The sequence below is a fragment of the Arachis hypogaea genome, chromosome 20 (genome assembly GCF_003086295.3).
Source record: "Arachis hypogaea cultivar Tifrunner chromosome 20, arahy.Tifrunner.gnm2.J5K5, whole genome shotgun sequence".
NCBI classification, from domain to species: domain Eukaryota; kingdom Viridiplantae; phylum Streptophyta; class Magnoliopsida; order Fabales; family Fabaceae; genus Arachis; species Arachis hypogaea.
This window is the reverse complement of record NC_092055.1, coordinates 96840130-96864963: the sequence shown is the minus strand read 5'-3', so window position 1 is coordinate 96864963 and position 24834 is coordinate 96840130. Positions and strand designations below refer to the sequence as shown.

The window sequence follows — 24834 nt, the reverse complement described above, 5'->3', positions numbered from 1 at the left end:
CTATTTGAACATGTCTTTTGTTAATGCTTACCATGTATTTTATGAATTGTTTACTTTGATTATGGAGTAGTCTTCTTTACTCTTGGCCTAGGTCAAGGGAATTGGGTAAACTTGAGTCATTGGGTCTAATGGATTTGATGATTTTGGAGCCCTTGGTGGTCAATTTGATACTCATTGACGCCAACCCACTACTAATCTAATTAGTAGGTAGGTTGGGACTTATGGGTTGATGTGATCAAAGCCATTTGACGTACTTCATGTCTAGGGTAGATATTACATACTTAAGACTTTTGGAAGTAGACTTAATGAGCTTGGTTCCTCATAATTGTCAAGATATGGTTGTTAGACAAGGATGGTGACCCCAATTCCCATGCCTAGCCAAGAGTTGCTTTTATTATTCATATTTGAAAACCAAATTTCTCAACTATTTGCCTTAGTTACAGTTACTTGTTTGGTTCATAATAGAATTAAGTGGAATGTTACTTGTTCATTGGAATTGCTCATGTTTTGCTTAGTTAATTGAATTGATTTGTTGCAATTTAAGATTACTTGCTTGTTAAGATTTCCATTTATTTTCATGCTCATAACTCACAACCCCGGATTTCTAATCAATGTTGAAGCACATGTTTGCCCATTCCTTGTGAGACGACCCGAGGTTTGAATACTTCGGTTATTTCTATTCGGGTTGAACTTGTTACAACCAAATCCCTCTTCTAAATTTGACACCCGAGGATTGTTGTTGGTAGAGCTATACTTGCAACGCGATCTTATTGAAAAAAAATCTTTACCAATACACCCTTGGGGGAATTCGGTCAGTGTGCATGGTACATAGCATGAAAGATAAAGATAAGTGGCAACACAAAACTTAGTGTGACACTTTCATTTTAGAATGATATAAGTACCTAGTGAAGATTGAAAATTAAATTGTTGTAAGGCAACACCAAACTTAGAATGCAATCATATGTCAAGTTATTGAAAGTAAACTAAGTAAAGAAAGAAAATGTTACCTACGGTTGGGTTGCCTCCCAACAAGCGCTCTTTTAATGTCATTAGCTTGACATGTTGTTCTCAATTTTCTTCCTCTTCTTCCAATTGATTAATAGAAATGACCTCAGAGGAGCAGAGGAGAAGCTTGATGCCCCCTGTTTTGAGTGCCTCCCAGCAAGCTTTCTTTTGTTGTTAGCTTGAGTGAACTTGCTTGTTGGAGTAGGGTGATAAACCGCTATTTTACAGTGTATCTTGTGCTTAATTTAGTGAATTTTATCCATTATTCTCACACTTATTCATTGAATTCGCATGTTTTACATTTTCCTTCCTAATTTTGTGCTATGATTGAAAACATGCTTCTTTGACCCTAAATTTGCTAATTTTAATCCTCTCTTATTACCATTCGATGCCTTGATATGTGTGTTAAGTGATTTTAAGTTTTATAGGGCAGGAATGGCTTAGAGGATGGAAAGGAAGCATGCAAAAGTGGAAGGGATACAAGAAATTCAAGGAATCGCTAAGCTGTCAACCCTGACCTCTTCGTACTAAATCGACCATAAATTGAGCTACAGAGGTCTAAATGAGGCAGTTCTAGTTGTGATGGAAAGCTAACATCTGGCACCTCAAAATGATATGCAATTTGCCATAGTTGCCATGTAGTTAGGTGACGCGCACACGTGGATCACGCGTACGCGTGACCTTGCGAAAGTTCAGCGACGCGTATGCGTAGACGACGCATACGCGTAACATAGCCATGTACTGGACATATCAGGAATCACTAGGGGCGATTTCTAGGCTGTTTTTGGCCCAGTTCTAAGCCCGAAAGAACAGAATAGAAGCTACAGAGTGGGGAAATCACTGATAGGACTTCCAGTTATCAATCCTTGCTAGGGCTTTTTCTTAATTGTTAGTTTATTTCTGTGTCATTTAAATTCCTTGTTCAACATTTAAAAACCCAAAAAGATACTTTTCCATAACCAATAATAACTACACTTCCCTGAAATTCCTTGAGAGACGACCCAAGGTTTATATACTTCGGTTTATTTTTATTGGGTTTGTTTTAGTGACAAACAAATTAAATTTGATTCAGGTTTAATTGTCAGTTTAGATCTATACTTGCAACGCGACTACTTTTGTGAAATTCTTTACCGACGATTTTTCCCCCATCATAGGGCTTGGATTGTTCTTTGACCTTTTCTTCTTCATGGATATTCTCCTTCTTTTCCTGGTCACCATCCTTTGTTTAGTGCTTTTGTTGATTGTCTTCACTTCTTTGATCTCAAGAGTTAGGTGTTGTGTGATGATTGGAGTGTCTTCTTCATCAAGAGCTTCTTGAATTGGTGGTTCAATGAACTCACCCTTTATGCAACTCTCTGTTTCAGTGGAGTGTGAACTCCCTTGATTGACTTCCTCCTTTTCTTCTGCATGATTTTGTGTTGCTTCCTTTACGAGTGAGTTTGCATGTTCTTTTGTCACCTTTAGTAGCCTCTGTGGGTATGGAGCCTTGGGCTTATATACTCTTATAACCTCCTCCTTCTTCCTAGGAATCTCACTTGGTATGGGTGCCTTTTTTTTTTGTGTTTCCAATTCCTCCTTTGCACCTATCATTTGGTCTAAATGCATTCCAATGTTTTTGAGAGAGGTTTCTTGTTCTCTAAAAGAATTCCTAGACTATTGGGTGAACTCCTCTATTCTTTCCATACTCTTCCCTCCCTCAATAATGCTTTCCATATCCTTCAAAGATTTTTCAACCATAGATACAAGTTTTGAGAGTCTTTGGTCAAATGTTACCTCAAGAGATAGAGGTTGAGAATGATTTTGTGGATATGTGGGTGTTGTGTTGAAGTCATTGTGAGGAGTATGGAAGGAGTTTTGTGAGTTGTGAAATGAATTTTGTGAATTTTGAAATGAGTTTTGTGTATAGTGAAATGAGTTTTATGGTTGATGAATTGAATTGTATGGATTTTGGAAGGAATTGTGTTGAGGCAAACTCAAGTGGTGAAGAATTTTGATATGAAAAACTAGAAGGTGAGGTTGGATAATTAAGATGTGATGGCTCTTGATGAATGGGGTATGAATGAGTGAAATCTCTTTGGTTTTGATCTTTCCAGCCACAACATGAGTAGTGATTACACTCATAAAAATATGGACCATTTTGTGGCCCTGGAAAGTACCCCATTTCATGTTCTTGATACTCCCACCCACCATGAGTATAATAACGTGGATTACTTTGTGGTGGTGGAAAATTTCCCATGAAATTTGATTGATCATTTTGTCTCATTCCTTGGTGATATTCCCAGCCACCATTAGGATAATGACTTGAATCATTTTGTGGTGGTGGGCAATATCTCATATGATATGATTGATTCAAATGTGAGGTAAACTCCATTTAAATTTTGTAAAACACAAACACCAAGAAAAATTGAAATTCCTTATATCAGAGATAATGAGTCCTTATTGAGGTAATACCACAAACACCTTAGTAGCAAGAGAAAATTAAAAGAAATTAAATGACAAAATAGAAAAATGTCTAATCTAGGTAATCACTACAACAAATATGGCCTTTAGCAATGCCAAATTTTGCAACAGCTTAAAACCGTTCTCTTAGATAGTTTTAGACAACGGTTTTTTCTAGTGTTATTGTTGAATTCAATTTTTCCTTATTTTATAGCAACAAATTAAAATCGTTCTCTTTGACTATTTTAAAGAACGGTTTTATAACCGTTACCATGATTTATTTTTAAGCAACGGTTTTTTTGTTGTTTAAAGAATTGGACAAAACGCATTAAAACCGTTGCTGAAATGCAACACTTTAAAATCGTTCTATTAGATGGTCTTACGCAATGATTTTTACAGTGGTGCTGTTGAAGTTCATTTTTTTATTACGCTATAGTAACAAAATAAAACCGTTCTCTTTGACTATTTTAAAGAACGATTTTACAACCATTACAACAATTGTTTATGAAACAACCATTATGTAATATTATTTAAATAATTATACAAATTAAACAATACCAATAAAAATAATTTCAGATAATTATATAAATTTAAACTATTTTTCTATAAATACTGAATTTATAAAATACTCAAAACCTATTGTTATAAATAAATAACAAATATTATTTTTAAAAATAAAATTAAAATAAATTTATAATAAATATTATATATTATTATAAATATATAAAAAATATTATATTTTGAAAATATAAAGTTAAAATAAATTTATAATAAATATTATTTATTTTTATTATAAATAAATAACAAATATTAACATAAAAAAATAAAATTAAAACAATTTTAGAATAAATATATTATATATCTATTATATTGTTTATTAATTATTTGTCACTAATAGCATAGCAAATAAGCTAAGAACCTTCAGAATCAGAAACGCGCGCTCGTCCTTTTCTACTCTTCGAAACCAAAGGGCGAAGAACGCTCTTCCTCCCTCCACCGTACCATCAAACCTAACCCACGCCTTAAGAATCCGAGACGTTATTGAACCGTAGCTCACCAAGAAGCCAGAAATCACACCATCATCGCAAGTCACCAGGAAGCCCTAAATCGCAACTCACTATCGTCGCACATTATCATCGCTGCGTCCTTCCCGAAATTGTCACTGCCTCCTCCTTCCCGGTGTCGCTGAGTCTCTCCTCTCCGCGGCGTCGCTGCTTATCCCCTCTTTGTGGCTTCAGTGCTTCTCCGTTCTCCGCGGCGTCCTTGCGTCTTCTACTTCGCTGCTTCTCCCCTGTTCTGCTTCATTGGGTTGTGCTTCGCTGCTTCTGCTTTGCTGCTGCTGCTTCACTGCATCGGCGATTTAAGGGTTGTCATCTGTGGTAAGTGTTTTTCTTATCTAATTTGCTGTTACTTATTTAGGGATTTATTGGCTGTTGGGACTTGGGTATTTTTGTTGGATTTAAGAAGAAGAAAGGAAAGTGGTAATGTTTGTGAACATGATCAAGATGAGTGTTGAATGTTGACTGAGTTTCTGTTCTGGTTTGAATTCGGACTGCATAATTGTGAACTAAGAATTTTATTTTTTATCCTTTTCTACTTCCCTGGTATATTCCATTTATTAAAGTTGCAGCAATTCCTTGTTCATAGTTTAGTTAAAACTCAACAAGCTAGCACTGTGTAAGCACTTATTTTACATTAGCTTTTAAAAATTCATATGCAGGTATGGGGATAACACTCATTTAAAATGAGGTACACAAATAGCAGACCTATTTTTTTATCGCACTTGATGATTTTCATAATAATTCAAGTAAGTTAATAAGTTAATTCAACGTTATTAGCAATCTTCCATTCCGTTTGGAATATTCTAAATTTGTCTTATACACATGTACGATATAATAATAATAATTCATTAATAATTTATAAGTGAAGAATATAGTATGAAAATAAAGTCCTTTTCTTTGTTAGGGAATTGTAAACAAAGACTGAACAATGAGGCATAAGTTTCTGGAAACAGTGGGTTCTTAAGAGGAATTATAAATATAAATGTGAATGAAGCGAAGAAGAAAATGCAATGGGTAATGAGTGTGTTACTTTGCACAATTGGGCAACAAAATAGGATTTGCAACATAGCAATGTATAAAGCTGAATACGCTATTGCTGAGTTGTTTTCCTCTATTGAGTCTTTAATTAGAACTGTCTTCTCTTGATTTGGTAATTATCCTTTTGCCCGCTTTTGTAAAATATTTTATTTCTTCCTTTAACTTACTCACTTTTTAGTTCTTCCTCTTATCTCAAAAATCGGTGGAGGAATCTACTAAACAAACTGCCTAAATTCACACACATTTTATGATTTTTTGATAATACTTGTCTCTTGTTATGTAGAAATTGTCTGCGTAGAATAAGAAAAATAGGGCACAACAGAAATTTAGGCATCGAAAGGGACCAATAAATTTTGCAAGAATACGTGCAAGATTGGTACAATTTTTAATTCTTTGTGAATTTGTATGTGTATGTGTGGTGTGCCTTTTAACTCTATATAAATGCTATTTGAATTGGACTTATAGGCTGCTTTTAAGGAAAATAATGAACCACCTACTCAAGCAGAAATGCTTGTTGAGACTCGCCAAAGCACAAAGGGAAAATCATTGGATGAAGACACTCTGGATGTTATTGTAAGTATTAGGAGTTAATTTGGTTAAAATAGGTTATGGATTTCTTGTGTCTTGGCAATTTGTCCATCACTTGTGGTTACTTTTATGCTTGCGTTGAGTTAAAAAATCTTGACATTATTCTTAATCTCTATTATTTGTTTCGTTGTTGTCAAATGATATATGCTTTTAGTCTAATTGTGTATTTACTCTTATTTTATTACTATTATTTTTTTTCACATTAATATAGGCACACTTGCAAACTAAGAATAAAAAGTCTAAAGAATCAGCAATTAGAGCTTTCCAATCCATATTTGGGAAAGAGAAGGCAGGGAGAGTGCGATGTCACAAAAGAGTTACCACACCAACTTTGTTGAAGAAAAATGAAGACATTGCCACCCTTAAGCAGCAACATGCAACTGAGAAAGCAACATTAGAGAATAAGGTTGATGTTATGCAAAAAGAAGTAGATGAACTAAAATCGCTTGTTAAGATGATGCTGCAACAAAAAAGCTCAGGAGTGGACCTTGACATGTTAGCCGCTCAATTAGGAAGCACTTTAGGCAATCCGAACAATGATGCACATGAAGAGGTATTATTTGTTGTTAAAGTTTCTATATGTTATCATATCTTAAATAATGGTTGATTTTGATGATGTTGATTCAATTGTTTTGTGTATCTAAATAGAAGAATGTTATGATATATATGCTTGTTCTCTCTCTCTCTCAAACATTTTTATTTAACATTATTAGTATTAAAGATGTGTAGTTTTATATTTGATTTTTTTTTGTTTACAGGAAAACTATGTTAAAGGGGAAATCGAACTTGATTAAGGTCAAATTTTTAAAAGCAAATGTTACAGAGTACAAGTCATGAACATGTGGACATGATGACTATTTGCTACTTAGCTATTTCAACTCTCTTTTGTTATTATATTTTTTGCAAACTTAGATGATATTGTGGATCTTACAACAATTTTTATAAGTTAAATTTGATGGGAAATGTTCAATTATTTTTGTTTAGTGACTTGATTCAAATACTTTAGATTATTTATTGACACTAAATAATTTTAAAAAACTGAAATTAATTTCATTTATGAGAAAACTATTGTAAATAAAAAATTATATATTACAAAAAAATCATTGTTAATAGTTACAAAAGACAACAGTGTTAAAACGGTTGTCAAAGATGACTACATAATAAAACCGTTGCCAAAACATGACTCCAACGGTAATGCTTTAAAATCGTTGTCTTAGATGACTATAAAATGGCAATGGTATTAAAACCGTTGCCGAAAAACGACATCAACGGTAACGCTTTAAAACCATTGTCCTAGATGGCTATAAACTGGCAATGGTTTTAAAACCGTTGCCGAAACCTGGCACCAACGGTAACGGTTTAAAATCGTCGGCTATGTGAATAATAAAACCACAACAGTTTAAAATCGTTGCCTATCCAGTTACGGTATTAAACTGTTGTCATATTAATAGGAACGGTTCTAAACCGTTGCTTATCGAGTAACGGATCAAAATCGTTGCTTAAAATTTTCTGTCAAAACCGTTGTCTATGCCACTAACTGTGGCAACGGTTTTTCTGTTACTGCTGCCTTAGGTAAAAAACTGTTGCTTTTGAGCATTGATAACGGCCGCATATACCACAGGTCAAAAACCGTTGCCAAAGCGTTGCCTAAAGTTTTGGGAACGGTTTTTCAATCTACGGCAACGATTTTTGACCGTTGCAAAAAGCCTTATTTATTGTAGTGCAACTAACCGGTAGTTTGTTAATCACAATTAATCCCCGGCAACGGTGCCATAAAACTTGATGACCGGAATTCACTCCCCATAAAAATGAATCCATTCTTTGGCAAACGCACCAAATATCGTCAAGTAATAACCCACTAGGAGTGGGATCGAATCCCACAGAGATTAACGGATTAAGGCAAACAATAGTTAATTGATTATCCTAGTTAGACGATTCAATTTTGAGTGATAAGCAACAAGAAAATTAAATGACAAGAAAGTAAAGGAAAGCAATAAAGTGCAAGAAAGTAAATGGCAAGGAAAGAAAAGTACAAGAAAGTAAAGTGCTGGAAATATAAAGTGCAGAAAATGTAAATAACCATAAAGTGAATAAAAGAAAGAAAGATAAAATAAACATTGGGATCAAGAGATATTACATCTTCTAGATTAACCTCATCTTCAATCATGCAACTCATTAACCTCTTGGAAATCATGATTGATTGAGGCCCAATTCCTTGGTGATTCAATCTCTCAAATCTTTATCAATAGCCAATTCCTTGGTCTAATTGCTCATGAGAAGAGATGAAGCTTGTTCCCTGATTATACCACACACTTTCCTAGACCCAAATAATGGAGAGATTTCAAGTCACTGTATCCCTTCCAAAACCCAAATATATTCAAGTGTGAGAAAGAAGTTCAAGCATGGTTTTATGTTTCCTCTTCCAAGGTTCCCAAAAAACCCAATTGCATTCAATCTCTTTTCCAAGATAATTGAATGCTAGAATGAAGAATGAAATTCTTTCTAGTAAATAGCAATAGAGCTCTCTTTCCCAATGGAAAGAGTTAGTAATTCATAACTAAAATGTTTACAAAGTAAGAAAGAAAAGGAAATAGGAGAGAAATGTGGAGATAAGGTCCGAAGACCCCTCTAAAATGTCTCCAGAATAATAGATGATCCCCCTCTTTCTATGAAACTAAGGCCTTTATATAGGCTCTCCTAAATTACAAACTTAAATGAAATTGAAAGCAAATTACAATGAAATGAAAATAAACTATTCTAGATGCTTCTTGTGGCCTTGATTGGTTGACAATTATGGCTTGAATGAGGGTTGGAGTGGACTTAGTTGAAGGTTGGGGGCTGCAGGGAGAAGTTGGCGTGTGGTTTCAAGTTCCACTCCCACTTGACTTTGCTCTTTGGATTGTGACCCATTTGACACGCTGAAACGATGAAGTTGTTTGGGCTACAATTCGAATGTCCACTATAAAGTATTATATATTATTGGAAAGCCCTGGATGTTAGCTTTCCAACACCGCTAAAATCAACTCATCTGGACCTCTGTAGCTCAAGTTATGCCCATTGAAGGTGGATAGGTTAGTCTATCAAGTAGCCCGGCGTGCCACGCCCACTTCTTGGCATGTCACGCCCATATGTTATGAAACTGTCGTGCCACGCCTTCAATGATGCACAAGATCTTCCTCTCCAGCCATTAAAACTGGCGTTTCACACCCAGAACCTGGCGTGCCACACCCATTATGAAAATAAAGCTGGCGTGCCACGCCTTCGATATTAAGTGGCACGCCTAGGTTTTGGAATGCTGAAATAATGGTCTTTTTCACCTCTAGTTTTAACGTCCACCCTAGAGTGTTATATATCATTGGAAAGCTCTTGATGTCAGCTTTCTAACGCTACCAAAATCAGATCATTTAAACCTCTACAACGCAAGTTATGTTCCTTTGAAGATGAAGAGGTCAGGTTGGTAACTCTGCAGTGACGTGTTTTTCTCCTTGTGATTTCGGGGTCAATATCTTCCTAAATTCTAGTGTCCATAGTACAGTTTCATATATGGTGGGAAAGCTCTGGATGTCTACCTTCTAATGGCACTAGAATCACCTCATTTGGAGTTGTGTAGCTCAAGATATCTTCATTTGAATGAGAGGAGGTCAGGCTGGCATATGCCTCGGCATGCCACGCCCATAGTGGAGCTCAAAATCACGCCTCTGGAACTTAAGCCTAGCGTGCCACACCTAAAACACCAAGTGGCACGCCCTCTTTGAGATCTAGGCTACACAAACTTGGCGTGCCACGCCCATAGCACCAAGTGGCACGCCCATGTTGGAACTGCATTCTTTCAAGCTTGGTGTGTCACGCCTGGAACCCAAGTGGCACGCCCAAATCACAATTAAGGTTGGCGTGCCACGCCTTCAACATCAAGTGGTACGTCCATGTTAAACTCTTCAATCTCCCTTGCTATAATGTTGGCCTGGCGTGCCACACCTAGAGAACCAAGTGGCACGCCCATTGTTGAGAGTTGGTTTAAAAGCTTGGTGTGCCACGCGCAGAGCTTCAAGTGGCACGCCCAGCTTCACACGCCCAACTTTATTTGTTATTTCCTTCCCCTTTTATTGCTCTTTTCACCTAAAATTCAGCACAAACCCATTTCAAAGTAATGTACCATAATATATATCATTTGGTTCATGAAATTGCATTGATTCAATGAGATTATGTTCTTTTTATGGCCCTTTTAGATAGGAAAAAGAGGTCAATGATTCAACTCATCAACAAGCAATAATTGATTTATCACCTTCCTTACTAACATGAATTCAAGTATAGTTAGAAACAAAACTAAATTCCTACCATTTTAGAATCAAAATCCTAACCCCAACCCTAGCTCAATTTTCCCAATTTCACGACATTGACTCGCGTTCTGTATTTCTCTCTCTCGCCATCATGGTGTTCTTCACTGCTCTGCTCGTGTCGTGTTCTGCTCATGCGTTCTGCTCTGTGCTGCTCTGCTCGTGTCATGTGCTTCTTCTCTTATCGTGTTCTACTCTGCTCCGCCATGTTCGATCTTTAGCTCGCGTCATTCTGAAACATTCGCTTTGCTCCACCGTGGTGTCGTTCATATCTTCCTCTCAAGTCTCTCAGTGTTCATACCCTGGGTCGAGCTATGTGACCCGGGATGACTGAAGACAAGAGCAACCGACCTCTTAAGGTTGGACTGTCACCGACCTCTCCTTAAAGAGTTCGGCTAAATCCCCATGGAGGCCCAAGTAGGCCCAGACGAAGGAGCGCAGCCCATTCTAAAGGCGGCTAAGCCCTAAAAGATAAAATCAGATGACTTCACTCAAAGATAAGATAAGATAACGAACTTATCTTATCTAGAAAGGTCAGCTCACACCACTATAAATACAATGGAGCACCCAGGTATAACTCATACTTTAATTCTACATAAAAAACCTGCCTAAAGCACGTGCTAACTTAAGCATCGGAGTCTCTTGCAGGTACCGCCACCCACCGGTGATTAAGGATCAGCGGCACCACCAGATCCAACAAGTCGGACATGACAGCTCCGGCCACAACAACAGATCTCATCCGAGATCGACCTTCAGTTTCAGGTAACCCTTGGAACATTGGCGCCATTGCCGGGGAACCTGGAATTCATCCCATCGTCATGGCGGACAACTTTGACAATGATCACAACTCCGGTTTGGAAGAAAGAACCCCGCTTAAAAATACGGATGCCACATCAAAAGTTGTGCCTCAGACTAAGGGAGACAAGAAATCTCCAAACACCAAAATCTTAGATTCCCTCCGTGAACAGCAGAATCGCCTCAAACAGCTCGAACTGGAGTCCGAACATCAACGGGAAGCTGAGAGAGACCTCTGGAGGGAAACGAGACGTCGCCGAGAGCTAGAGGACAAACTCACAAAGCTCGAGGCAGATCTCAAAACCAAAACTACTCATTCCAGTCATGAAGATAACTCCCACAAGGATCAAGATCCATTCACTAAAGAGATCATGAAAACTAAAGTCCCAAAGGACTTTAAAGCTCCTAACATGACCCCATATGATAGTACATCTGATCCAAGTCATCATCTCAGCAATTTTAGAAGCAGGATATATCTCACAGACGCCTCAGATGCAATTCGATGGAAAGCTTTCCTGACTACCTAACAAAAACAGCAATAAAGTGGTTCGACAGTTTGCCTTCGAGATCAACGACCTAGCCGAAAAGTTTCTCGCCGGGTTCTCCATCCAGAAGGACAAGACCAAATACGCCCCAAGCTTATTAGGAACTAAACAAGGAGATTGGGAAAGCCTCCACAGCTACATGGAAAGGTTCAACAAAGCATGTCTCGACATACAAAGCCTCCCAACAGAAGCGGCCATCATGGGGCTCATTAACGGCCTGGGAGAGGGACCTTTTAGCCACTCAATATCCAAAAAACATCCAACATCCCTGAACGAGATACAATAACGGGCAAAAAAGTATATCAATATGGAGGAGAATTCTCGATTAGGAGAAAGATCAAAATTTGGATTCTCCTACCCACCTCGAGATAAGGATAAAGAGTCCAGAAAAAAGGAGGATCAGCCTGCTGCGAAACCCCGAAAGTACCACAACTACGCTTCGCTTCGAGTGTCACTTGTGGATGTGTACAGAGAGATATGCAACACTGAAAAGATCCTGCCCCCTCGAACGATTAAACATAAAATAAGAGGAGGAAAGCGGACAGAGTATTGTGAATATCACCAAATCTATGGGCATTCTACCAACGATTGCTTTGATCTAAAGAATGATATTGAAAAACTTGCAAAAGAAGGGAGACTAGATCAGTTTCTAGCTAATAAAATAGACGAAAAAAAAGAAGGGATGAAGAGGTCGGACGAGTCGAACGCCCACCTCACACTTCTAAAAGACATGTTCATATGATAAATGGGAATTCACAGGAGGTGGGATCTCTAAGTCGTCACGCAAGAGACACCTCAAAGAGGTGTACCATGTTGGAGGAGGAGACAGGTCGGTCGACCTCCCCAATATCACCTTCACCCAAGAAGACGCCGTGGGCATCATCCCAATGCATGATGATCCCATGGTCATTACCATAATACTGGCCAACGCCAACCTCCACGGAACACTAATTGACCAGGGAAGTTCCACGAACATCTTGTTCAAATCCGCCTTCGACAAGCTCGGCCTACAAGAAAAAGAGCTCAGAGCCATCCGAATAGCTTGTTCAGACTGGGAGACACCCCGATTCAACCACTAGGATACATCTCCCTGCATACAACCTTTGGGAAACGAACTCGGTCTAGGACGTTGAGTATAGACTATATTGTAGTCGACGTGAGCTCGACCTACAACGCGCTAATAGGTCGGACAACGTTAAACCAGGTAGCCGTCGTGGTCTCCACTCCACACCTATGCATGAAGTTCCCCACTCTGGAAGGGATCGCTACCATAAAAGGAGACCAGAAACTCACGCAACATTGTTACAACGAAAGTCTGAACCTTAAAGGAGACCCCAGAGGGAAAGAAACCAACACTATAGAACTCGGGGGAATCCGAGCCCGTGAAGAACTGCATCCTCAGCCAGAAGGTGAGACTCAAGACGTTCAAATTGGAGACGATCCAAGCAAAACAACAAATATAGGAGCAAATCTGAGAGAAGACTTAAAGGAACTGCTAATAAAGCTCCTAAAAGACAATTCTGACCTCTTTTCATGGAAGGTCACTGACATGCCTGGTACCGATCCCGGACTAATATGCCACAAGTTAGCCGTATACCCAGGGTCTCGGTCAGTACAGCAAAAGCGTAGAAAGCTCGGTCTGGAAAGGACACAGGCTGTAGAGGAGCAGGTACAGGCCTTGCTGGAGGTAGGGTTCATAAGGGAAGTAAAATACCCACTATGGCTAGCCAATGTGGTGTTGGTCAAAAAGTCAAATGGGAAGTGGCGGATGTGCACCGATTACACCGACCTCAACAAAGCCTGCCCAAAGGATCCCTACCCACTCCCGAACATCGACACACTAGTCGATGCTTTGTCAGGTGGTGCACAAAATTGTGATCTCAATGGCACCAAAAACTTGGTACGCAAAATCATAATCTCAATTCTTCTTCACAACTTCACACAACTAACCAGCAAGTGCACTGAGTCGTCCAAGTAATAAACCATACGTGAGTAAGGGTCGATCCTACGGAGATTGTCGGCTTGAAGCAAGCTATGGTCATCCTTGTAAATCTCAGTCAGGCGGATTCAAATGGTTATGGGATTTTGATAATTAAAATATAAATAAAATATAGAATAGGATGGAGATACTTATGTAATTCATTGTGAGAATTTCAGAGAAGCGTATGGAGATGCTTTGTTCCTTCTGAATCTCTGCTTTCCCACTCTCTTCATTCAATCATTCATACTCCTTTCCATGGCAAGTTGTATGTTGGGCATCACTGTCGTCAATGGCTACCTCCCATCCTCTCAGTGAAAATGGTCCAAATACGCTGTCATCGCACGGCTAATCATCTGTCGGTTCTCACTCATGTTGGAATAGGATCCGTTGATCCTTTGCGTCTGTCACTACACCCAACACTCGTGAGTTTGAAGCTCGTCACAGTCATCCCATCCTGGATCCTACTCGGAATACCACAGACAAGGTTTAATGTCAATAGCTTTATAGTGAGCTCTCATGGAGCCTCACAGATAATCAGAGCAGGGTTGGGGCCTCTCAACACCAAACTTAGAGTTTAGTTGTGGCCTCCCAACACCAAACTTAGAGTTTGGTTGTGGCCTCCCAACACCAAAACTTAGAGTTTAAATGTGGGGGTTTTGTTTGAATCTGTATTGAGAGAAGCTTTTCATGCTTCCTCTCCATGGTTACAAAAGGAGAACCTTGAGTCTTGAATACAAGGTAGTCCTCATTCAACTGAAGGGCCAACTCTCATCTATCAACATCAATCACAGCTTTTGCTGTGGCTAGGAAGGGTCTGTGATGCATCATGCAATTCTAATTTTTATTTACTTGAATATAAAGCTTGCATGTAGTTAAATTAATTCACATTCTCAAGGAGTCATGTATATATATATATAGCCAAGCCTTAGATAGTGATAAAGTGCCTTTACAATTGAGATGGGAGAGAGAAACATTTTAAAAACTTGCAAGACAATTAATAATTTAAGTAGAGATATATGTTAATGAGCTATTGAACCCTCACTGGATTTTGTGTTTACTCTCTAACCACTAAGTGTTTATTGGGTTAATCACTCTATTCTTCTTTTTATTCTTTCTTTCTATAACTTTGGTCTTCATCTAACCAATCAACAATCATAGAATATAGTCATACCAAAAATCATGAGGTCTTAAGTAAGGTTGCAATGGGGCCAAGGTAAAGGTAAGGGTATATGTATAAGGCTAAGTGAGCTAATAAGTGAATCCTTAATTAGTCTAAGATCTCACCTAACATACATACTTTCTAAAGCAAAGCTGCTTTACCTATTTTCCCATATTTTTCCACTTTTGATGTTACATGCTCATGCCTTAATGTTTATTTTTATCCCATGTGCATTGCTTTATTGGCATTTGGGGAATCCTTTGGTGTCCCCTTTATTCAAATATTGAAAAATAATAAATTTTTTTAATGCACATGGTAATTTAATTTCTTTAACTTCACATGAGCATGTTTCCCAAAAATTCTTATTTTGAAACATCTTCATTCTTTTTCAACCTTCTACCCTTTGTTTCTATCATCCATGTTCCCAATAGGTTTTCCCACATTTAAACTATACATAATTTCCTATCATAAGCTAACCAAGGATTCAACTTGGGATTTTATTTTATTTTATTTTATTTTATTTTTGCTTAAGGCTAGTAATGTTGCTAATAGAATAAAAGGAGATTTAAAGGCTAGTAGGGTATTTTGGGATAAGTGAGCTAAAATCAAATAATGGCCTCAATCACTCTCTTCGTATGTATCTACATCCTATAATCGGACATATAGATTAAAACAAAGTAAAGAACACCAGAATATAAAAGAAGGGCGGAACACACAGGAATAAAAATTATGGTTTGAATGTAACCATACAATTAAGCTCAAAACTCACAGGCTATGTGTTCTCTAGCTCAAAAATCATTTATCAATTATATATGTCATGCAGGTTTAGTTAAAAATTCCTATTATTCTCAATGTAAAACTTAAGGTGGCTTTAAAGTTCTAGTGTTTCTCCTTGATGAAATGTTGTTTAATTAACTAACATGTAATGCTATATATACAAGGTGTGGGTTGTTTTGATTCTGTTAAAGTCTCTAGTTTACTTCCTTTTTCTTTTCAATCTATTCCGAGTTATCTTATGATAAAAAGGGTAAACTATACTAATCAATCCACAATTTCTATAACTAATAAGTTAGAATTGCAACTAAACTAAGTGGATAAAATATGAACTAAAAAATGCAAAATGCAGAAATAGAGTATAAATACATGAAAATAGCAATGTATAAGTACTGCAAAGTAGAAATAAAAAGAAAAATACAGAAAAATAGCAAAATAAATAAAAAGAGTATGCAGTGGTTCACCAAAAAAAGAACGCCAGAGATGGCGACCTCCCCACACTTAAAATGTAGCATCGTCCCTGATGCTCAGTCATGCAGGGTGTGAAGGGGTGTCATCACTGGAAGGATGTGTGGCAAGGGTCTCTGTGGTGGCGGTCTGAGCATCCGACTGCTGTAGAGGAGGGGCTGTCTGAATAGGGATCTCAGGGTCTGCAGCCTGGATCTGATGCGGGGTCTCCTGCTGGTGTGCTGCCTGCTGGGTGCCTGCCTGCGCTGCCTCTTGCTGTGGATGAGTCGCAGCCTCGGGCGCATCCGCCTCCTCCTCAGATGCCTTGGATGGTGTGTCAGGCTCGGGGGAGATGTCGCCGGAGCGTATCATCAGCTTCAGGTGCTCATAGCGTCGCTTGTTGCGACGCTCCATCGGGTCAAGCCGTCAAATTAGGCGGTGCGCTAGATGATAGATGGGCTCTAGGGCAGGTGGAGGTGCAGTGGTGGTGGAAGGTGTAGCTGTAGAGGAGGAGGGGCCGGCAGATGGTGTGGCAATATCACCAGGAGCATTGAGGAATGGAGGTCTGTAGCCCAAGGCCAGAAAGTTCCTGCTGTGCGGGATAATCTTCTTGCATTCTGCAGCAGGTGGCCTCTCATCAGCATCCTCCCAAGGCACGTCAGCTCGACGGCCTAGCTGTGTGATCAAATATGGAAAGGGAAGAGTGCCTCAGACGTGGACCCTGGCCATGTAGAACCGGATAAAGCGTGGCAGGTACAGGTCCTTACCCTCCATCACACACCATAGGAGGGTGATCATAGCGGCAGGTATATCTGTCTCGTGAATACTCGGCATAATGAAGTTGCTAAGTATCTGATGCCACAGCCGAGCCTCATCATTCAAGTATGCTCGCTTGATTCCCTTGGGCATGGTGGTGTTCTGACCCATAATCCAAGGAACGGTCGGGTCAAGGGCTATCCGGGCCTTGACTGCATCCCAATCAAACTTCAGAAAGCGCATGTCTTCCTCAGCTTTCTGATAACCATCTGGCTGATCAGATTTAGGCAGAAGCTTCAGAACATCTTCAATTGCCTCTTCAGTGACCAGAATGTGCTTCCCCCTAAGGTTCACTGCATCTAGGAAAGTCTTGAAGTAATTGCAGCAGAATTTCCTTACCCAAGATGCATTGACTTCAGACAGGTTTCTCTCCAGAAAGAACCAGCCTCTTTATTTGATCTGATCAGAGGTGTATTGCTGGAGTTCTTCTGGGATCTTCAGAGTTCTCTCCAGGTATAGGTTCCTGGAGTTTGCAAACACCGGATACTTCAGCTCACAGTATCGGTTTGCAAACTTCACTGGGTCATTAGCAGGGAGCAGCTGGTCGGCCTTCTCTTGCGGGGTGAAGTTTTTCTCCCGCCAGGAGGCATCATGCATGAGATCTATGATAGACATAGATGATTCTCCTCTTTTACGTTTGCCAGTGGTAGCCTTTCCTTTTCCCTTTCTCTGGGAATCTGACATCCTGAAAAATAGAAAACCAGGATATAATAAAAATAGGAAAACAAATAGGCAAATAGTCAAAAGAAACACAAAGTGGCAAAGGAGAATTAGAATGAGGTAAATGAGTTAAGTAAATGTGCATTAAGGATTGTATAGGAGTTAAAAATTCGAAAGGAAAAATTCACAATCCAAAATGTAATAGAAGGCATGTTAAGTAGGAAAAATTATCAGTATGCCATGGTTAGAGGGTTAAAAGAAAGTGAAAAACCAAAAAAAAAAAGATTTTAAAAGGTTAGTTTGGTTAGAATTGAAAAAGACTATAGGAAGTTAATATTAGTGAGTTAGTAAAAAGTGGGTTAAAGTAAGTGGCATAGGGATAAGTTTCTAAGTAACAAGCATTCACAGTTAGAAGCGAGAAGTAACTCATATCCAAACAAGGAAAACAGTTTGATGATGATTCAAATAGATATAGAGAAAGCAAAAATCGGAATCAAACATGAAAAACGCAATTCTATGAACCAAGAAATTAAAAAGGATAAGAAAGCATGCCCTGTCAATCATGAATTGGTTTGGTTAAAGCAGAGGAAAGCAGAATTCAAAACGCCAAAACCAAAACATGGATGAAAACATTTTACAGAAATTTGGGCAGCATTCCGGCTAAAATTGGATTGTCCCAGAAAATAAACAGCAATCAAATAGTTCATATGAATTAAAATTAAAGCTTGCAATTACATATAAGGAATATAAACATGAAAATTCAGTGTAAAGAGCAGCATGAAACAAGAAATCACAGCATATGAACATTACAAACATCACAGCAACAGTAGAATTGCAAATTTGATAAAACAGAAACATGAACAGTGCAAGTAAACATGCCTAAATCCACTAACCACATCCTAGGCTACCTAACAACCTAAAATCCACTACAACATGCATATCTAACTAGCCTAAACATGAACATAAACAGAAAATAATGAAATAACGACTAAGGATAGAAGGGTGACGTTCATCGGAACCTGGTAGGCCGAAGAAGGAGAGTGGTCAGAAAGGTGGCTGGGGGTGGTGGTGACGGCGTCTGGCGCGGCGACTGGCGGTGGTGGGCACGGCTGTTCGGGGTAGGGGAAAGAAGGGATGGGTAATGGGATAGGGGGGTAAGAGGGTAAGAGGGGAAGGGAGGGGTAGGTGTGTGTGTGGCAGATGGGGGGGGCGCGGTTGGGACGGGCGGCGGCGGTGGGTGGTGGTTGCGAAGGGGGCAGTGGCGGAGAGGGGGGAAAGAAGAAGAAAGAAGAAGAAAGAAGGGGGAGGGGGAAGGGGGGTCGGTGGCGGCGACGTCTGGAAGGTCGGCGGGGTCTGGGGGTGGCGGTGATGGTGGCTGGATGGTGGTGGTTGGATTGGAGGGGAAGAGAGGGAGGAGAGGGTTTCAGGGGGAAGGGCGCGACTGATAGGGTTCGCGTGGTTGGGGGGTTATAAATTTGAATCCACGTGGCCGCGTGGGGCACGCGGTCGCGTGGCTAGAGCGAAATGGGGGGTGACGCGATCGCGTGGGTGACGCGATCGCATGGAGGGCAAAAAAGATTGAATGAAGCGATCGCCTGGCGCATGCAATCGCGTCGCTAGGATTTGTGCTAAACGCACGAATCCAGCATCGTTTCAGTGCAACTCTTTGTCTCCTTTGGGGTGTTCGTGCAATCCATGCGACGCGGTCGCGTCGCTCACGCGGTCGCGTGGAATTGGTTGTGTGCAAGTGACGCGATCGCGTGGATCATTTGTGCGAAACGCACAATGGCCGCACGATTCCAGCCTAACTTTCTGGACGTTGGATCTTTACGCCGATCTCCAGGTCACGCGGCCGCGTGGGAAGTGTATTTTCGCCATTTGACGCGATCGCATGGATGATGCGGTCGCGTCGCGCACCCTTTTTTTTATACAGTATGCAGAATGCAATGATTAATATGAATGCGATGCAAAATTCCAGGTTCAATATTATAAAATAAATAAAACTTGAAAACAAACAAAACGGAATAAAAATTGAAAAATGAATGATCATAGCATGGTGGGTTGTCTCCCACCTAGCACTTTTAGTTAAAGTCCTTAAGTTGGACATTGGAGGGGCTTCCTGTTATGGCGACTTATGTTTAAATTCATCCAAAAATCTCCACCAATGCTTGGAATGCCAATAGCCTCCGGGGTCCCAAACTAGGCATGTAAATCTCCTGAGCAGCTTCAAACAAATTTTTAGGCTCCCATAATGACGATTGTCGGAATAGATTCCAGGATCCCAAACTTTGCTTTTAAATCCGCCTCCGTCTTGATCTATATTTTTCCATCGGGGCGGTTTAGAAAGTAGATTCTCACCATGGTGACTAAACGTTTTCCGAGATCCATTCAATTGAACATGATACCAATCCGTGCACTTCAAGTTGAAGCGTGAAACCTTGTTGAACCCTGTGCACCAGCTCTGAGAACGAGCCATTTCCCTCTTACTCTTAAAGCCGCAGAGAGCTCTAAGCTGGCCATCTGTTTCAAGCAAACCGTATTCAAGTGAAAAAGTAAAGTTAAAGGTTAAGGATTGTACCCACTTGAAGCTTGTATTGGGTGGTAACGGCCTTGGGGTAGGTGTTTTCGGTGGTTCTGTAAGTTCTACTCCCTTGTGCTCTTCTGTGAATTCCTTCACTTCTTTGCAAGGTTCTTCAAATGCATCTGTGTCCTGGTCAAAGTCTTCTGTGTCTTCCTCATCACTCGAGTCATAGATTGGAGGTTGAGAGAAATCTACCTCTGCATCATCTTCGTATTCATTTGGGGAAGATTCTTCGATCTGAGAGAATTCACTTGCGGATGCAAGTTCATTACTAAGAGAACTTGACTTGTGACTATCATCATCAAGGGAATTTGTGTCCTGGGTTATTCCGTCTAGTTCTTCATAAACGACTTGCCTTGGGGATTGTGCACTATCCTCCTTAGAATCAACTGTAATGTCCTTGACGGAGTTCTCCTCAGCTCTGAATTCCCATGGAGGTTCAGCGTCTCCTAGATCTTCAACCAACTCTTCTTCTTGCGTAATGACAGCTTCTCCTACTTGTTCTAGTACGAATTCATTCTCTGTCTTGTCCACTGGAGTTTCTAGTATTTCTTTCATGCTACGCTCTTCGTTAGATTGTCCACATGGGGCTGTGGTTGGTCCTTGAATGTTTGAACGTCTAGAAGCTAATTGAATTATTGCTTGCTCCAGTTGTCGAATGGTTGTTTGAAGTTTATTTACTGTTTCCTTGAGGCAAACCTCCGATTCTCGGGGTGATGGATTTGGACATGATACATAGGAAAGTGGTGGTGCTTGGGAGTGATTGGATTGGAACTGGGGTAAATAGGGATCATGTGGTGGCGAATGGTGAAGAGAAGCTTGTGAGTGTGGTAGTTCGAGGTTATGTTGAGAGGATGGTCTATAAGCACGGGGTGGGGCTTGCTGGTAGTTACAAGGTTGTCCACCATATCTATCAGTTGGGTATGCATTGTGGAATGGTCGTTGTCCATGATATCTTGGAGGGTGTTGTTGCCTAAAGGGTTGATTAGATCCTCTTGGCTCCATCCATCCTTGATTGGTCGGATCTTGACGCATATTCCTGCTGTAACTTCTATTTCCTTCAACAAAGTTATAACCAAACTCAAAGCGAGAGGGGTGAGAGTTCATAGTAACAAATAAAATTAAAAAGGAAAAACAGAAATAAATAAACAAGTAAAAGAAAAATATTTACAATAACCAATAATAAGGCACACGTTAGCAGTTCCCCGGCAACGGCGCCATTGTGAAGAACTGAAGATTGATGGTTTAGAAGTTATAGTAAATACTCGTTGCAAGTATAGTTACTAAACCAAGCAATCAACCTTTCTTGCAAACGTTTTGGTTGTCACAAGTAACAAACCCCTTAAAAATTGATAACCGAAGTATTCAAACCTCGGGTCGTCTTCTCAAGGAACTGCAGGGAAGTATGTTCTTATTATTGGTTATGGAGATTGTAAATTAGGGGTCTCAAGAATGAGGAACAAATATGGCAAATAATTTAAATGGAAATTAAAAATAAATAAATAACTGTAAAATAAACTTTTGGCAAGGTATGAGAAATTGAAAGTCCAAATTAGTTACCCTTCTCAACAATAAGGAAGATTAAATCTTAATTCCACTTAGTTAACCTTTGTTAAAGCAAAGGAAAGTCAAGGGATTTATTAGTTTGACCTTCGAATCCTATTTAATTCCTAAGAAAAGATTGCAATTATTGAGAGTCAATTCAATTAGCAAAGATAACAGTTATCAATTATGTTGAGCTAAGATAACTCCTGAGTTACTGATTTCTTAACCAAGACCAAAAGGGAAAAAGGTAAATTTGCTGGAATAAAAATGTCTTCAGATTGAAAGCAATGGTGACATAAATAAAAGAAAGCAATAATAAATTGAAATACCTCAAATAACATTAATTCAAATAATCTGGAACATAGAAGAATTCATAATTTAATTGGCAAAAGTAAATAATCGACTAAAGTAATGGGATGAACAAAAGTGAAAGGGAAGCTTAAAGTAAAGGAACATTAAACCTGGGATCGAGAGTCACTCCTAAAACTAAGAGAAATCCTAAATCCTAAGAGAGAGAGGAGAGAACCTCTCTCAAAACTAAATCTAAATCATGAGAACTAACTAAATTGGCGAGCTCTCCTTGAATGGATGCATTCCCACACTTTATAATCTCTAATCTATGCCTTCTGGACTTGAATTTGGGCCAAAAAGGGCTTCAGAAATCGCTGGGAGCATTTTCTGCAATTTCTGGTGCGTGGCCTCTGTCACGCGTCCGCGTGGGTCACGCGGTCGCGTCATTCGGAGCATTTCTTGTCACGCGGTCGTGTCAGTCATGCGGCCGTGTCATATGTGTTTTGCTTAAGGTGCGCGGTCGCGTCAGTCATGCGGCCGCGTCGCTCTTGATTCGCACTTGGCATGCGTCCGCGTCGCCCATGCGATCACGTGGATGCCAGTTTCTTTAGAAACTCCGTTTTGTGCTTTCCTTCCATCTTTGTATGTTTCCTTTTTCATCCTTTAAGTCATTCCTGCCTTAGAAGATCTGAAACTACTCAACACACTAATCACGGTATCGAATGTAAATAAAGGTAATTAAAATAATTAATTTTAAAGCATAGGAAACATGTTTTTCACATACATCACATAATAAGGAAGGGAAAGTAAAACCATGCAATTAATATGAATAAGTGGGTGTAGGATCGAATAAATCACTCAAATTAAGCACAAAATATATCATAAAATATGGGTTTACCAGTCTGCCAAGGATGATGGATTCATCTTCATCCTTCCCAGTGTCTAGGATTATGAAATTAGCAGGGATGTAAAGGCCTCAACCTTTACTAGCACGTCCTCTACTAGTCCATAAGCCTGCTTCATTGATTTGTCTGCCATCTCTAGTGAGATTCTTGCAGCTTGTACCTCAAAGATTCCCAGTTTCTCCATTACAGAGAGTGGCATGAGGTTTATCCCTGACCCCAGGTCACACAGAGCCTTCTCAAAGGTCATGGTGCCTATGGTACAAGGTATGAAGAATTTTCTGGGATCCGGTTTCTTCTGAGGTAATGTCTGCCTCATTAATACACTCAGTTCATTGGTGAACAAGGGGGGTTCATCTTCCCAAGTCTCATTACCAAACAACTTGGCATTCAGCTTCATGATTTCTCATAGATACTTAGCAACTTGCTCTTCAGTGATGTCTTCATCCTCTTCAGAGGAAGAGTATTCATCAGAGCTCATGAATGGCAGAAGAAAGTTCAATGGAATCTCTATGGTCTCTCTGTATGAGCCTCAGATTCCTTTGGTTCCTCAAAGGGAAACTCCTTTCTGTCCAGAGGACGTCCCATGAGGCTTTTCTCACTGGGACTCACGTCCTCCTCACTCTCTCCAGGTTCGGCCATATTGGTCATGGTTATGGCCTTGCACTCTCTCTTGGGGTTTTCTTCTGTATTGCTTAGGAGAGTATTGGGAGGAGTTTCAGTAATCTTCTTACTCAGCTGACCCACCTGTGCCTCCAAATTTCTAATGGAGGACCTTGTTTCATTCATGAAACTTAGTATGGTCTTGGATAGATCAGAGACCATGGTTGCCAGGCCAGAATGGTTCTATTTAGAATTCTCTGTCTATTGCTGAGAAGATGATGGAAAAGGCTTGCTATTGCTAAACCTATTTCTTCCACCATTATTATTGAAGCCTTGTTGAGGCTTCTGTTGGTCCTTCCATGAAAAATTTGGATGATTTCTCTATGAAGGATTATAGGTGTTTCCATAGGGTTCTCCCATGTAATTCACCTCTGCCATTGCAGGATTCTCAGGATCATAAGCTTCTTCTTCAGAAGATGCTTCTTTAGTACTGTTGGATGCAGCTTACAATCCATTCAGAATCTGAGAAATCATATTGACTTGCTGAGTCAATATTTTGTTCTGAGCCAATATGGCATTCAGAGTATCAATTTCAAGAACTCCCTTCTTCTGAGGTGTCCCATTGTTCACAGGATTCCTCTCAGAGGTGTACATAAACTGGTTATTTGCAACCATTTCAATGAGTTCCTGAGCTTCTGCAGGGATTTTCAGATGAAGAGATTCTCCTGCAGAATGGTCCAATGACATTTTTGACAACTCAGACAGACCATCATAGAATATACATATGATGCTCCATTCTGGAAGCATGTCAGTAGGACACCTTTTGATCAGTTTCTTATATCTTTTCCAAGCTTCATAGAAGGATTCTCCTTCCTTCTGTCTGAAGGTTTGGATTTCCACTCTAAGCTTGCTCATCTTTTGAGGTCGAAAGAATTTGGCCAGAAAAGCATTGACCAGCTTATCCCAAGAGTTCAGGCTATCCTTAGGTTGTGAATCCAACCATGTTCTAGCTCTGTCTCTTACAGCAAAAGGGAAAAGCATAAGCCTATAAACCTCGGGATCAACTCCATTGGTCTTGACAGTGTCACAGATTTGCAAGAATTCAGCTAAAAACTGATGAGGATCTTCCATTGGAAGTCCATGAAACTTACAATTCTGCTGCATTAGAGAAACCAATTGAGGCTTAAGCTCAAAATTGTTTGCTTCAATTGCAGGAAGTGAGATGCTTCTTCCATAGAAGTTAGAAGAGGGTGCAATAAAGTCACCAAGC

At 39.7% G+C, this 24834-nt stretch overlaps 1 non-coding gene across 1 annotated transcript; it reads left to right on the top strand.

Annotated features, from left to right (window-relative positions):
• The first annotated feature begins 24365 nt into the window (after window positions 1–24365).
• Window positions 24366–24473, top strand: LOC112788152 (small nucleolar RNA R71). Its single transcript, XR_003195530.1, has one exon. It is a non-coding gene; the product is annotated as a small nucleolar RNA R71 (small nucleolar RNA).
• The last annotated feature ends 361 nt before the right edge of the window (window positions 24474–24834 follow it).